The following is a 12,728-nucleotide window of genomic DNA, read 5'->3' on the forward strand; positions in this document are numbered from 1 at the left end:
TGATTCTTTCAGAACAGATACAAAGAATAGAAGTGAATTTCCAGGAAGTAGCTCCTGAATTCATCCAGAATATTAAATTACAAGATATTTTGTAGATTTTCAACTGCCATTGGAAAGGCCCAACTAACAATCCGACTAATCTCAAAACAATAACAGCCCTTAATCTAACATATATCAGCAAATTCCTGTTTCTCCCTTTTCTAACAAAAATAACAACACTGTAGTTGCCAGTGCATTAATAAGATCCTATTTCTGCTCCAGAGACTGAATCAAACCTTTGTTCTTCACAGCAAAGGATTAAGAAGGTTGCTATTTTGGTAATGAGATGTTGAGAGGTACTTACTTTGCAGCTGAGATCCAGGCTGGATGCCTGAGAAAGGAATAAACTCCGTTACCTCAGATGAACTTTATTCTTATAATCAGTATATCAGACTCTGTTAGTGTGATGCATATCATTAACAATAAAGAGAGACTATTCATGAATAATTACAATTTGATAGAGTGTTTAAGCTCATTTACAAAATATGCCTTATGGTGTAGATAAAGTCATGAATGTAGATTTTAAGACAGCAACACAGACACACACATAAGAAATTTGAAAAAGAAAAATTACTTACTTTCTAGGTAGTTTATTGGTCAACTGCTTCTTTTTTTTTCATGCTAAGTCTAATATTTTTCCAGATATCTCACCTCTTTTAACACCACATCATGGAGAAAAACTGTCATAAAGTGGCACAAGAAGAAAAAAAAAAGTGTCAGAAAAACAGCACATGGACAGGGACAAATGAGAGAACACTCTGAAAAGAAGATCAAATCATAGGACACAGATCCAAGTGCTGAGGCACCAACTCAGTGCCCAAGACGATTGAGAAAACTGTTTGTTAGGCTGGAAAAGGAAGCAGTGACCTGTGAAAATGAAAGCAACTTCATGAAAACATTAGTCATATAAAAAATATGTTGTTTATAGTTATCATAACAACATTTTTATTAAACAAACATGTTTGGTATATAAAGCTGTTGCAAGTAAAACATTTCCAGAGGACTAGGGTAGGTAAGGTAGTGTGGTTAGAAGCTGGCACCATTTCATAATTACATAGGGATCAACTTTTTGCACTTAGAAATGGAAATGTTTGGGGCTCACATTAGAGGAGGTCCAAATTTCTAAATGAAAAGTATTATTGTAACAAAATCTAGGAGCATCTTCAGATATAGAAAATGCAAACAGAAATGAAGGCAAACAGAGCCTTGACATTTCACTTGCATCCTGCCTATTGGCTGTTGACATGACAAAGTACTTTGAAAATATGACAGAAATTAAACTTTTTGCTAACTCATTTCCAATCTAGTGGGGCAGTGTATTTTAAACATATTTTTTAAAGACCCACCATGATGTGAAGCAACCTCAGCAACAGGCAGAATGTCAGAAAGAAATTAGTCCATTGGTCATTGCTGATATCCTCTGGGAATGATGTTTTACATCTGATGAAACTCTCTTATCTCTCCTCTAATGAACAGTAAGAATACAAAAATAAAAAACCATAGGGGTTCAGATATCTCTGGCAGTACAGGTGCCAGATTTCCTAGGAAAACAAATTTTATGCAGTCAAGCAGACACCTCAAACATAGTTAAATTCCTAACACAAAGTTGACAAAAACAGACACCTCCAAAACAATTAAATTCCTAACAAAATGCAGGAAAACATTTGGATGGGTGAACAGGATGGCCTTAATAGTGCTCCCAATAAATGAAAGGCTTCAGTGTGAACATAACCTACTAGGCTTCAGAGAATCCACTAGTATTGAGCTCTCAGGAATTTCCTAGCCACTGGAAAAGCTCCAACTGGAGCTTGTGCCTTGTTAGAAAACCAGAGAATACAGTGCCATAGGAAACGAGTCTTTATTCATTCCAATCTCAGGGAATCATAGTTTTCCAAAATGAACAACAGTAGAAAAGAAATTGTGTTTGCTAGTTTACATTTACAGGTAACACTTTAATCAATCATTGAAGAAACTGTTCAATGCGAATGTGACAGAGCAATAATTTTTGGCCTGTAATATTCAGGAGGTCAGAATGTACAAATAAACAGTCCTCACTCTTTGAGTCTACAGAACATGTTGATTTCCTTTTAAATCCTCCAGCAGGTTAACTAAACAAAATATCTATTCACAGTAGAAAAAAGGATTAAGTTCTTCAAGGACTGCCATCTGAGTATCAGTGTGAAATTATGACAGGAGGATCTACCCACTAAAGCTTTCCACATTTATTCTCTCCAGAAACACCGTTATTGAGAATAATTGCAGATTATAAAATAACTCCCTCTTTGAGTACTTTAGGAATTTTCAGCATCGTTTCATTTTCATATCACAGTAGAAATGCTTTGTAACTCAAGTGATAATTTTCACTAAAAAGTCTTAAAGGTCCTGACCCTGGAGCTTGATCAACATTGATGCAACTCTGACAGATCTCAAAGACAAATATGCTTACTGAAAAAAGGATTCCATCCATGCAAGACTGGGCACTCAAATTTAATTTTCAGATTTTGCATATGCATCCCTAATACTTGAGTATTCAGCCACCTAATGGACTTTCTTTGGACTGATCCTGAGGAGGAAAAGTCATTGTGGTTGAACAAGAAATTCTGTATGTGGAAGTTTCGTTTCAGAAAAAAAAGAAAAAAAAAGAAAAAAAGGCAAAGCATATTTGAAAATTAAATGCAGAAATTTCAGCTGTCATTTTAGTGTGTGGTGCTCAAATGGAAGAAAGGGTCTTCCATGCTTTAGGTGAGTTCTGTCTGATAGCTGACTATGCCTGGCCTATCCAGCCTGTAGACAACGAATGGGTTGAATAAACAACTCCAGGAGGAGGGAGAAATTCAGCTGGGTGACAGCTTTAACATCTGGTTTCAGTTCTAAAAGTACAATTTGAGTTCTAATGGATGGATAAGTGGATGGATGGATGGATGGATGGATGGATGGATGGATGGATGGATGGATGGATGGATACAGGGATACACAATAGACACATTTTTCTTTTACAATACAGACATTTTTCTTTTTACGATCATCTGAAATGATCTCTCACTCTGTGCATAATATAGCTACAGAATCAGGCATTTCTATGACAATAGCCTTCTATGTTTTACTTATATATAATCTCAGACTTGAGACTTCATAGAAGTGCAAAAAAGTTAAGCCTCTGCATTTTATAAAACAGTTTAGTCAACAGCAGCATAGTTATGCAGATTCCTCAAGTCTCTCTTTCCCCAATATGTAGGACAATGCCATATTAAGTCAAAAGTTAGAGAATATGACTGGTGTGTCATTCTAGGTATCAGGGAAAGGCCTGGGGTTCCAGACACCAGCTAGAGGTTATACTACCTTAAGAGCAAATAAAATGCAAGTTGGACATATAAGAACCATGGCCTTTCTCTGGCTTTGTGACCTTCCATATAAGCTGCAGAGGCATGCATTAGTGCTCACAGGGTCACAGAGGGACAGGGACAGACCAAGGCACTAGGTATTCTGTGCACTTACAGTAGTTTGGAAGACTGGCAAGAGGCATCCTAGGTCCTTCTTCCCTTGAAAGTCACAGTAAAATCAACAGGTGTTAAGAGTGCCCAGACTGGCTGAAAATGAAGCCATGGTTGTCTCGACTTGGGCAACCAGACTTAGAAACAATTTTTGAACAGACCCTGCAGGGAAGTGAGGGTTAGAGCGAAGCTGTCCTAGCTCCCAGGCCTCACACAGAGGCAGCTCTTTGACTGTAGGACTCCTTTTTCCCTCACTTCCCCTAGCCCTTTGCAGAGAGGTGGGGCCAGAGGGAGGCATTTTCAGCCTTCAGAGGACCTTTATACTGTATTAAAAATATGGTTTCTTTAATGTTTCCTTTTTCAAAAGTAGTAATATAAACTAACTGAGTGTGCTCTTAGGAGAGCTTTTGGCAAGGGTATGGGACAATCCTGTGCCAAACCTCATCTTTGGCATGAAGAAATAAACAGACTGAGGTTCTGCATAAAGACAAAACTTTTGGAAAGCCTTTAGAATATTTCTCATAATGAAACAGTGGGGGGGGTAGTTTTCTTGAAATTCAGAATACTCTCCAGAATACAAATCCAACCTTTAAATGTTTTGGTTTCTTCAATTATGAACTGAGTTCCTTCATTAAAAATATAAAATTGAAACAATTAAATGATGAATGATTGATATGCTCTGATTTTGAACAATCCTTATTAAGGCTATTTCCATACCATTTTATCTGTCTATAGCAAATAAAAATATTGTCTCAGATAGGAATGAAATTATTCTCATCACTCTATATTACAGAAAGGGAAACAGATTTAAAGATCATGTGCTCTGTCTGCCTAAGGCCACAAATGATCCTCTGCCCAGAATAGCAGTGCCAGATTAGTTTGCTCTAGACTCCGGCTCTTGAGCCCTATGCTTCTTGATGATGTTCCCGTTCAGGATATCTGAGCAAGAATATTGTCAAAAATATGGGAAAGAAAGGCCTAATCTTGGATTTTATTTCTGGGTGCTTCCAGTAGTTTTCCATATTAAACTGAATGACATATATAGAGGATTTAGAAGAAAAGAGCAATCACAAAGTTTCAGAAATATTTCAGTAAAAGGGTCCTGACAGTGAGATTTCTCATTAACATTGCACTTCAGAGGAAAATGCAACAAGCCAGTTCTAAGAGCCAAGAAGCCTGACATCTTTATATCATTTTGTTATATCACCTGAAACACAACTGCTGTGTTACAGAGATGATCAACTTCCCATATTTACCAAATGAGGTTTATCACACATAGATCTGAAACACACTTAGATGAAGTTTAAGCATCCAAAAGGCTACTATGCTTTGCCAATACACACAGAATCATGTTGGACTGTCCAATGTATCATGAGTGTTATTAAAAGAAACTAAATACTTTAAGAACATTTTAATAGCGTTCCTTTTTGATTTTGGGTGGAAAGGGAGGTTGTTCTCTTCCTTTTCAGGATTATTTTTTCTAAGTACACTTCTAAATCCCACTTAGTTTTGTTTAACTCCAGCCTTGTAAACCATTTGTGTGTTTCTTTCTCTCTCAAGCCTCTCTAAGCACTTTTATATCTCTTCTTCCAACATGGATTTTTCTGTATTGTTCCTTTTTGTTCTCTCAGAAATCAAGTCTCTTTGCCTACAATTTGGAAAACTTCTCCAGTACACACCCTAGTCCACTGTTGCAGGCAGCACAAAGGTTTCAGAATTAATAACCTATGAAAAATGAATGAGGCAATTCCCAACTCACAAAGCTTTAAAGTTCTCTGCTTACTCCAGCAGATATCTCTGTAGTGGATTCATTCATGCCAAATCTACAGCTTTTCTCTGCAGTAATGACAATAACAAGAATGTTTAAATATAGATGCCAAAATTCTGATGTCACCACGGAACCGTTTGAGCTGGAGCCAGGACCCTGCCTCACTCTAAACCTTGACACCAGTCTGTCACTTTGAGAAAAAGGACATACCTCAACTGCACAGCCCTCCAGTACAGCTACATAGTTGACATTTTTTCAAGCACATCACTGCAAGAAGCAGTGGTTAAGCCCAAAGCTTCAAGAATTTCACTAAAGAATGTACCAGTATCTGGTTATGTAAAGGCCTTTGGTTAAAGAATACATAAACTCCAAATACCACTGGGGCTTGTGGGTTGAATTTTTGGGGGTTTTGAGTTTAGGAATTTAAGTCACATCTTACTGTGAGAAAAGAGAAAGCAAAAACAACTGAGAAATGGTATTAGTCCACTAAATACTCAGAGCCATATGCTGTCATGCCACAATAATAAATAAGAGGCTTGTGTAGGACAGAAAGACAGGCTGTGACCTCCTTTCCACTAATTATCACAAAGCTATTTTGCTGCATTTTTATAAATACTTTCCTATCTTCACACTTAGTACACTTTGTCCCAGTGTAGCTCCCTCTCATTATCTAGGCCCCAGGTTGATAACTGATCAGTCCAAGTTCTGATGTATGTCCAAGTACTTCCCATCAGAGCTAAGCACTTTGTGTGCAAGAAGGCAAGAGGCTTTTCTTTAAAAAATTCCTCATTTTCATCACAATTCACTGCAGTGTCTATAGCCACGATGCTACTATACAGAATAGGGCAAGATATGATTCTTTAAGTTTAAGATGCATATGGCAACATTTTAGGCTGTGATTCAGAGGTATTACTGGAGAGGTATTTCCTGTAAGTAGTATTATAAAAAAGCGGTTATTTAAAAGCGATTAACAAAACAACAGAGTGGAAGTGCCTGACCTACTGGGAGGTGTAACATGAAGATGGCATGAAGCCAAGAGTGTGAGACAGCTGTGTAGCACATTAAGAAGCAGAACGCTGAGGATCAAGCTGGATTTATATAATAAAACCAGAGAAGAGGTTCAGTTGTGAAGAACTTCTCCTGTATGGGTGAGAAAGCTCAAGGCAATATTTTCAACTGAGTAAGCACTAGCTGATGGAAAGGAATTCCAAGCTCTGATCCAAGTTAATGAAGAGGCTTTACTGACCAGGCTCCACATTACATGATGAAGAGCCCAAGCCCTACAGTGAATTATGACCCCAGCAGAGACAAGTAAACTCTACTCCTATCAATAGAAGTGCTGTCGGTGCTCAGCAAAAATGCAAATGTGAAAGAGAAGTTTCTTTCACAAATGCTTGCTAGGGAAAGCTTCATGATCTATCATGCACTGAAATACACAGGCAAATACAGACATCCATTGGGTAAACATCTTTAAGGCAATGTGCATGCACATATTAGCTCTGAGGGGTACAGCTTGTGTTCACTCCACTGACCTCATTCTCATCCATCTATATTTAATGTAGCTTAGCACAGCAACTGAGTTCTTTACTTGCTAAATACACAATGTGGATAAATTTTGACTTCTAAACTGCTGCAGAAAGTAAATTCACAATTTTTCAGGATGAAAAAAGGTTTATTTTATGTAAACTTATTTTCTTGGCAGGCAATTGAAAACACATTTTAAATATCTTTGTCTTCTATTTAACAAAAAAAACCCAGCAGATGTTTTTTGGATGAGCTACATTGTTTATTATTTTCCTAAGATGTCCAAAACATGAAACTCATTTAACCCCTAGAGGAGTGACACAGAAATGACATGATGTGGTTCATACATCAAATAATGGTCACTACTGCTGCTCTTTAGACATCTGGGGCTTAATTTGCAATTATCTGCATTTATAGAGCAAAGCTATACAATGGAAATGGGAACACATCTCCTAAGTTGATGCAGAATTAATTTTCAAAGGGTGACATGCACCATAAATCCTATTGCGTGATTACTATAAACATGCAAACAAAAGAATGAGGAAAAGTGTTGTCTGCTAATGGATGTTCAGTTATGAATTTCAATTGTTATATCATGTAATTAATTTACATGTTCAAATTAAGTCTCCATTTTTGCATGTTTAATTATGAGGTATTTAAAAGCCTGGATGGATGTATTTGATTATAAGCAGCATCTAGGAAAAAGCTTGGCTCTTGCAGTTTTCTTGTCCTGGTTTAAAATGTTCTCATTCCATCAAGGAATGAAAAAGTTAGAAAAAGGAATGTCTCTGTTCCCAGCTAACAATGCACACAAGTCAAAAGCTCTCCTCTTTCTAATATTTCCCATAAGGATGTACATCAGAGGTATCTTTTTGACAAGCAAATGACAGAGGGAATCTCTGAAAACAACAATGTGTCTTTGGAGAGTCCAGTAGTACACATACTGTGGGTGCCATCATCTAATCCCATTTTAGAGCTCCCCCATCTCCAAAAACTTCAGACAACCCTAAATTTTAGTGGGATTTCCAGTTCATGCCTCTGTGCCATGGATGAACAGCTCCAGGGACTATGCTACAATTTTCCGAGTAAAACGCAGGGGTCCAGCTGTAAAGGAGGGCTTAGGGCTGTGCAAATAACTGTTTTTTCAGTTCAGCTGCCAAGCCAAACAGTTGAAAAAGAATGTTGGTTCAAACTGAACCGAATTCACAATTTTTCCAGGTTTCCACACCAAAACCACTACCATCCCCACCCAGCCCACTGTACTTCATTTAACATGAAATGTTCCATATGTCTCAAGAGGAAACATTTTTGGAAAATGCAAACATTTGGCAAATGAAAACACAAAAGGCAAGGAAATGCAAGACAATATTTACAAAATTGTTGCAAAAGGATTGTTCTCTCTGACTTTTTATATACAATTCAGTCCTTTGCTATATGGAGGCATTTTTTTTCCCCCTGTGTTGACTATAACAGGGTTTGCCTCAACTTCCAGAGTACCGTTAACATCAGGTTGGAGAGTAATTCTTACTCTATTGCTCATTGACTCTCAACTATTATTGAAGTAGTTTACATGAACTGGCTTATTGGACGGGTTCCATTTTGGAATGATCCGAAGAGCAAATGCTAGGGTACTCATATGAAGAGTTAGGGACCCAAATTCAAACTCCTACCTTGATCAGACAGAGCATGGGTTTGAACTCTGATCTGACTTTGCTTGTGTGATTAGGTACCATGGGATTGTGAGGTAGGTTCTCACCCCTTGCGTTGGAAGTGGTTCACTTTGCATGCAATGCTTAAGTGGCCACCATCAAGGCTGAGAACATCTTTAAAGCCAGGTGATTACCAGATGCCCCTAGCAGAGAGGGCATCAGCCCCACAGACTGCTCCTCCAAAGCAAAAAAGTGTAAAGAGGAGCAACTGAGAACACATTGTGGTAGACCTCACTGCTGCTAATTGCTCATGTCCTGTCCTAAGAGACAGGACAGCCGGATCTAAACCTCCACAGCAGAGGTCAGAATTAAACAGCAGCATCCACCATTGCAGATGAACATCTTAACCACCAAGAGAGGAGGCAGAAGAGAAACACATGCCTGGTGAGGTCTGTCTCCTTCCCATCATGACCAATATTCTTCTCAGATTAAATTTTATGGTAGCTAAGGATCAAATTACCCCAAATAATTTGCTCAATGCCAGAAGTGAGCTTTTTTGACACTACAAATTTTTCTCTTATTGTCCTAGAAGATGAACACACTCTCTTGAGACAGAACAGTTCTTCAGACAGGAATATCCTGCCATCTACTAAAGCAAAAAGTCTGGTAAATGTAATAACAAGCTCTTCTAGATAAAAATTATTAGATACTATGAATAGAGTTAGTCACACATATACTCATGGTAGTATACATATTTAAAAACACTTATATATCTGAAGCTTCAAGTCACCGTACCTCAGGAGATCAGCTGCCTGATTTACAGAAAAATCCTGGACAAAATCCTGGCATACAGCAGCCTTCACACCATTCCCATTCATTTCTACAATCTATGCCCTTTTCTGCATCTTGATGCTATTTGCACAAGGAAGCTGCTGAACAACCCAAAATGTGATTTCAAATGTCTGAATTCAGGAACGTTTGTGAACAAATGGCGCTTCTGTTTGGTAAGCATCATGCATCTATAGAGATGCCATAATGGCAATGAGAGCAGTACGAAATTATATTGTAAATATATTTATCAGAAGCAATGTTTTCTAATATGACATAGAAACAATATTGAACATTTTCAGGTAATGCTAGTCACTCACAGCTGCTGAATAACTGGATGAATCAAAGCAGTCTGTGCCCCAAAAGACACATGCACATTGTAAGTATATACCTGAGCTTGCTGAAATTTTAATTCCAAATATGCTTTATATATTCTGAGTCCAGGAAGAGATAGAGGAAAGTGATCATCTGCAAAACACTTGGGTCTGTCTTTTCCTATCTTTCTTCTTTCTGATTGAGGAAAATAAAATTGAAAAATATTTAGTTGATTGAGATTCTGGTCACAATTCTAAAATATTTGCTAATTTTAGCACAAGAAGAACCAGTTAAAAGCCAGCACTAACAGCCATATATTTTGGCAACATTTTCTTTGAATGTCACAAATAACTAGGATGTGACAGCCTTCTTTCAGCATCACAGGTTGGCAGTACAACAGGTAGAAATTTTACGAAGTAGGAAAGTTTTCTTCACAAGATACCTTTTAAAAAATGGGGAACTGGATTAAACCAAGAAATTACATTTTTACTCAAGTAATGGAGATGAGAAAGAAAAATATGAAAAAAAAAAGACAAAGTGAAAGTAGCGTTAGTTTTTGTTTGAAATTACTAATGCATGGAAACACTGCTTTTCAAATTGCACAGAATTAAAATTAATTTTCAAATGTTACTGAAGACATTTTAATTTCCTTTGTTCTCTTTTTTGTGCAGGTTTAACTGATAATCTCCAGCAGTTATCATAGTTGAAGCCTGCATCTATTGCTCTGGGGCAAGTAACTATTTGCAGAAGCTTATTAGGTTTATTACTAAACAGTAACTAAATGAAAAAAAAAAAAAACCTATAGCTTTGAAAGACCTGGCGTGCAGGCAACATTTATGACTGAGTAAATTCCACTAACACTGCTCTAAACAATTGTTGTTGTTTTCTTCCATGTTTTTTGTGACTTTAAATGCGCTTTTCACTTTAGGCATTCAAGATTTACTGGTTAACTTCTTGACTGAGGATGAATTTTAATTTCCAAACATTGCACATGCAGGTGGTATTCTCACCACTGGTTTACCTACCGCAGGAACCCAGCTATGGCTGACGGCATAGTTTACAGCAGCCAATATAAGACAATACAGTGTGCAGAACTTCCACCATTGCCCAGGAGTCACAAACAGCTTCACTCATTCAGAATATACTGGATGGAGACAGACAAGCTGTTAGAGAAACCAGCAACAGCAGCTATGCTAGTTACAATACCACACTGGCACAGCCATAATATTTCTTGTTCCATGCTACCTTGTTCAGCGTTGTTTGAAGAAATTGCCTCTCACTGAACTGTGGCATACTGACCTCCCCAAAAACCCAAACAGATCATGAGAATGCCTTAAAACACAGCTGAATCACTCACAGGCAGAGTAATACATTCAGCAAGCATTGCAAGATCTCTAGCTTGCACAGCATTACTGTGGGAGGGCTTTAGTTGGAGCTTTTAAATATTAGCTAAGGAAAAGGGCTGTTTATACAATTTCAGCACAACTCTTCATTCATTCCATTTGGATTTTTAACAGTTGCATTACTCTTGTTCAATTAGGGGATCATCAGAAATTTGCAATATTCTGGACATTTTCAAACATCTCACATATTTTGCTGTCAGAACTGTGGTGGGTCACATGACATGCAGCTGTGTTAACATATGTAAGGGTTTGGATACTTATAAGCTCTTACACTCTGGAGTATTATTTTTCTACTTGTTTACATTTCAGAATTGCTGGATTTTGTTGGGTTTTTTAACCACAAGGTTAGAATTTATGGGAAAAATTAAGCAATAAATAGGTACAGTGTCTTACCTTCATTTTTCATGTCCTGCCTGCCAGCAGAAGGATTAGAGAGATAAAGCTGGTTTTCTTCTTCTGAAACTGCAACTAGTCCAGTCACAAGCTCACAAACACTCCTTTCCGTGTCAGCTATACTTTGACCACACAAGTGTGGTTTACAGATTATGGGAGTTACAAAAACACATGGCAAAGAGCTCTCAGCAGCCTCACTTATGTATGAGCAGGAAGAGCTTCCAAGGGACCTCTCCATCCCTGCAGTGCTGAAAAACTTCCAGGGAAAATCTTCCTGGATACGGATGATCTCGTTTAACTTGGGAAAAACTATACTCTCAGCCAGCTGTTTCATTACGGGAAAGTACCAGTTCAAAGAAAAATTACTCATAAACACAAAGCTTTACCTTTGAAACACAGAGCTTTACCTGCATAAATTCTGATAACAAAAACAAGTCTGTACTAGCAGATCACAGACATGCTTCATCACTTAATCACATAGACAGATGAATAGACCCCATACTTCTTTCTAAAGGTGCCTGACAGCAACCATAAATAAACCTTATGTGCAGTATCTTATTTGAGACTATTTAGTTCTTTCTTAACTCTGCAGCTTTTTAAAAATGCCAACAGGCTCAATGGTGGAATTCGAGGCATGCCTGATACTGACACTGGATGCTGGTAACATGATTTTTTTACAGATAAATTTGCAATTAGACATATAAAGAAGAAAGTGATTACACCTTTTTTGAGGGACATATCTGAAATTACATATGACAATTCTTCATAAATGGAAAATTTACAATTTGTTTATAAGGATTGTTGAAAGTGATCTCATAAAAACAAGTTAGTCAGTTGCCTGCAGATGGTTTAATGGACAATTCTTCGAAATCAGCACTGTGAAGTTTGGAGAAACGATGGCAAATTCTATGGCTGGAGAACTAGGATGGGTAAGTATGTTACCTGCAGTCTCACAGCAAAAGTGCTTCAGCACAGACTCAGTAAAGGAATATATTCCACCTATCCTTTAGTTGATGCTACAGGTGTCTCATAGGTGTTAGCTTATACCTGCTAGTTTCAACTGCAGACACACTTCAGCTTACAAAAAACTGCATTCAAATGACATCCTCAATCCAGTTTCAGAGAATAAAAAAGTAAGATTTTTGGAATGCCAAAACCATTCAGATCACTACCTCAAGTCTTCTCTGAGCTCAAGGGGAGTGACATAAGTTATTGTTCCTAAGAATGTCTTAACTGACAATAAGAAGCACGTTTCTATTATAGAATAAATGACTTGATTAGTTAATCTATTGCTGAACACTTAGGAGTAAATTAGAGG

General features: G+C 37.6%; 1 long non-coding RNA gene across 1 annotated transcript; it reads right to left on the reverse strand.

The window, feature by feature from the left end:
* Nucleotides 1-317: 317 nt before the first annotated feature.
* LOC141923608 (uncharacterized) lies at nucleotides 318-10,760 on the reverse strand. Its single transcript, XR_012623341.1, has 4 exons — nucleotides 10,640-10,760; nucleotides 9,691-9,809; nucleotides 618-719; nucleotides 318-370 (listed from the first exon to the last, which is right to left on the reverse strand). It is a non-coding gene; the product is annotated as an uncharacterized LOC141923608 (long non-coding RNA).
* Between the last annotated feature and the right edge of the window lie 1,968 nt (nucleotides 10,761-12,728).

Source organism: Strix aluco, chromosome 4 (assembly GCF_031877795.1).
Source record: "Strix aluco isolate bStrAlu1 chromosome 4, bStrAlu1.hap1, whole genome shotgun sequence".
In the NCBI taxonomy this organism is placed as follows: domain Eukaryota; kingdom Metazoa; phylum Chordata; class Aves; order Strigiformes; family Strigidae; genus Strix; species Strix aluco.